The 4,392-nt window shown below is 34.6% G+C and overlaps 1 non-coding gene across 1 annotated transcript; it reads left to right on the forward strand.

Moving 5' to 3' along the window:
• The first annotated feature begins 2,198 nt into the window (after positions 1–2,198).
• Positions 2,199–2,304, forward strand: LOC133787467 (small nucleolar RNA R71). Its single transcript, XR_009872488.1, has one exon. It is a non-coding gene; the product is annotated as a small nucleolar RNA R71 (small nucleolar RNA).
• Positions 2,305–4,392: the final 2,088 nt, after the last annotated feature.

The raw sequence follows: 4,392 nt of genomic DNA on the forward strand, positions 1-4,392 counted from the left end.
AATGGCATAATAAAACAATTATGGCCCTCCCGGCCTACTAATCCGGCCACTAAATTGCATTAGGGATTTTGGGGCATTACAATGAAGCTATTTAGAAATTTACTCTCTATAAACAAGAGGTTGAAAATCAACTTAATAAGAAAATTAAGATGATAAGAAATGACCGTGGTGGTGAATATGTACAACCATTTGGTGAATTATGTGCACAACACGGAATTATTCACGAGGTCACACCACCTTATTCTCCCTAATCCAATGGAGTGGAAAAATGGAAAAAATCATACTCTAAAGGACATGATGAATGCTATGTTAATAATTTTTGGATTGCCACACAACATGTGGGGTGAAGCCATTTTGTCGGCTAACTATGTTTTTAATAAGATTCCCAAAAAGAAAGACCTATGAACTTTGGAAATGTAGGCTACCTTCTTACAAATACTTAAAAGTGTGGGCTCTTGCAAAGGTGATAGCACCATTGCCAAATAAGATGAAAATAGGTCCCAAAACAGCTGATTATTGTAATATCTTCTTCCATTAGTAATTGGTATTTTGGTAATCTGGCTTGGGTCAAAATATAATGGTAATTTGTATGTTTTTATGTGTTTAATTATATGAAATATGATATGAATGAATTATAATGTATGTTTTATTTTTATGAATTGCTAGTCAGTCCACACATATGTTTCTTCAAGTGTTAGGGGCCAATTGTTGATAATAGTTGCGATAGGGGGTCGAATTAAAAATATGAGCTTTTGTGGTAGAAAGTGTAATTAAGGGAAAACAAAACTATTATCTTAAGAAAAAAAGACTAGTATGGGCTTTGGAAATCACGTTAGAAAATTTAAAGGTTAGGGATAGTAATGTAAAAAATGGAATTAGGTTTAGACTTCGTACGATTGTCAGACGAAGCGGTATACGAACGACTTAAGCAAACAGATCAAATAGACCTGTTATCTTTGACCTGAATCTTGGAAGCTTAAGGATTTAGAGGAGAGCATCAATCTGGGTTTTGGCAGACTAGGAGTTACCATAAGGAATCAAGGGTTGGAAGTATTGTGGCTATGACTTAAGCAAACAGATCCATTTTTCTCTTATTAGACAATATTTCCTTCATAAACTTCACAGAACTTGGCATTTGTTCTAAAGCCTCTGCAAAAGGGATGTTAATGTGACGTTTCTTAAATACCTCAAGAAATTTGGAAAATTGTTTGTCAAGATTAGCCTTTCGAAACCATTGAGAATATGGAATTTTTGGTGTGGGCTCAGAATATTTTGGTTTTTCTGGTTTTGGAAGGTCTTCAGTAACCTCCTCTTGAATGGAACTAGTAACTTGTTTTTTTTCTGTATTCTGCCCTGATGAATTCACTGTAGTTCCTCCATACTTAGTCCCACTCCTCAAAGTGACTGCTTGACATTGCTCTTTAGGACTTACCTCTGTAGAACTAGGAAAATTTCCTTGTTGTCTACTAGAAAACAATTAAGCCCATTGACATATTTGTGTCTCCAAACATCTAATAGAAGACATTCTCTCTGTCATGAATTGATTTAATTGGTCTGGCTGAATTGTTGGTGGGTTCATTTGAGGAGGTGATGGATGAGATGGGCGTGGGTTTGGATCATAATATGGTCTAGCATGTAATCCATAAGTTGGTTGATGAGGTGGTTGTTGAGGTGGGTGCTGTGGATATTGTGGTTGTAACCCTTGATTATTTTTCCATGACAGATTAGGATGATTTTTCCAGGCAGGTGTATAGGAATTTGAGTAAGTATTGGGTATAGGCCTTGCATAATTACCTATAACATGTGCTTGTTCCAAGGGCATGTTGTTCACATCAGTTGAGCAACTAGTTGTGTTCAGGCATTGTTCATTAGGATGAGGTCCTCCACAAATCTCACAACTCATGACATTCTGTACTTGCATTGCTTGTGCGAGGAGATTAGTTTGTTGTAGTTGTTTAGTTAGAGATTCTACTTGAGCGGTTAAGAGTGCAATTGGATCAACTTCTAAGACTCCCGCTAGATTCTTATTCACTCGCTCAGTAGGCCAATTATAATTATTCATAGCCATCTCTTCCAACAACTCATATGCCTCATTAGCGCTTTTTCTCATAGACGCTCCTCCAAATGTTGCATCTATAACTGTCCTTGTATTTCACCCCAAACCATTATAAAAAGTATGTACTAACAACCACTTCTCAATTCCATGATGTGGGCATTTTCTTTGTAATCCTTAAATCATTCCCATGCAACATACAAAGACTCCCCATCCAATTGATGGAAATTGTTAATCTGACCTCTTATTCTGGCTGACTTAGCATGAGGAAAATATCTACCAAGAAACTTCTTAGCTAAATCTTCCCAAGTAAGTATAGAGTTGGCTTGTAATGAATTCAACCAACTCTTAGCTCTACCCCTTAGTGAAAATGGAAAAAGTCTCAATCTTACAGCATCATTACTAACCTCATTCATCTTAAATGTAGCACATAACTCCAAAAAATTTATGATATGTAGATTTGGATCCTCATTTGGTAACCCCCAAATTGAACACAGTTTTGTACCATCTGAATAATTAAGGGTTTTATTTCAAAATTATTCACCTCTACAGTAGGAGGTTGAATACTTGAATGTATCCCTGTAATAGTAGGTACATAATTCCTTAGCGGGGGATCTACCTCAGCTGCATTACCCATATTTGCATTATTGTTCACACCATTATTCACGTTTTCAGCCATGGTGAATTCCAGCCTTTTCTTTATTTTTCAGTTCTGTCTGCACGTTTTTTCAATTTCCAGATCTATTGATATAATCTCCTTTTTTCTACTTCCTCGCATATACCAACAATTTCTGAAACACAATAAAGTCTTGATCTGAATAAATGTTAAACATTAATAAGATAAAATAAAACAATACAACCAAATTAGAACAAATGACAATTAACTTGGATATTGGAAATTAAGTCCTCGACAACGGCGCCAAAAACTTGGTCATGAAAATATATATACGTAAATGCACACAATCGATTCAAGTAATATATGATAAGTAAAGTATCGTTCCCTCAAAGACTATCTTCCAAGTACCACTAATTGTTCTTTAAATTTCTATTTGGCAACTAAGAATTTGACTTTTGAATTTAATTTTAAATATGAAAATACTTTAAAAGAAACAACTAACTAAAAGATTTAAATCACTATGAAGAAGACCTAGGGTGTTAATTTCATCAACTTTTTATTCTACTAATTGTACACAAGTGATACAGGTACTTTCGTCAAATATGCAACCTATGTCTATATAATGATAGCATATTCAATTCTCATCTTTCGAATTTTGAATCAAAATCATTAAATCAAGAAAATAGTGATCAAGTATTTACTAGCATTAAACACACATTATATAGATTAGAATAGAGAAAAATCAAAAGAATATCATAATTCAATTAGATTGAAATCCAAGTGACTACATTAAACCCTAGATAAAAAAGTGTTTAGTTCATATCAGACATGACTAAATCAAAAAAATAATTATTCATAAACATAAAATTCATAAACTTGAAGAAGAAATAAAAATATGAAAATGCATAATATTTAACCTAAGAACTACAATTAGACTCTAAAAAACGTAATTAAAAATTGACCTAATGACTTAATTAAACCCTAAACACGAATTTATAGTACAAAAGTTAAAAGCTTCTGAGTTTTTCCTTGTGCGGGCCGTGACTTGGCCTTTTCTGAGTCCCAGCCGTGTCTATTTTGGGCCCTTTTCCTTTCATATAATGCCTTCAGACGCCGCGACTTCAGCTTCTCAAGTCGCGGCCCGTGTCTGCGTTTTCCCTCAGCTAGGCCTCTATCTCCTCTTGAGTCGCGACTTGTAAGCCCAAGTCACGACACTAATTCTTTCCAACAACATATACGTCTCTGACGTCCCCTCAAGTCGCGACTCTAAAGTCCAAGTCGCGACTTTAATTCAATTTTTCTCAGATTTAATCCTTCAGCTCATCTCTTCCTCAAAAACGGTCCTTTAAGCATCCTTGGTATCTTTTTAGTCCAATAACCGCCAAAAACCTTGTTTTTCCACCATTTAACTTATTTTTGTATTTTTATCGTGATTCATCACACAAACCTACAACAAAGACAAACAAAAGCATAATCTTGCACAAAACACACATAAACACTCAAGATTACCACAAAAGCTCTTTCTAAAATGACCCTAAAATGAAGTATCAAACTCCCCCAAATTTACTCTTTGTTCGCACTCAAATAAAGGACTCAAAACAAACCTAAATTCTAACAACATGAAACCAACAACAACAATTATGCCTCAAAATCATGAATGTTAATCATATAATTCTCAGAAAACTACTCAAGAGTTATTAAACCTAGAATTTTGATCAAAACA

The sequence above is a fragment of the Humulus lupulus genome, chromosome 6 (genome assembly GCF_963169125.1).
Source record: "Humulus lupulus chromosome 6, drHumLupu1.1, whole genome shotgun sequence".
Taxonomy (NCBI): domain Eukaryota; kingdom Viridiplantae; phylum Streptophyta; class Magnoliopsida; order Rosales; family Cannabaceae; genus Humulus; species Humulus lupulus.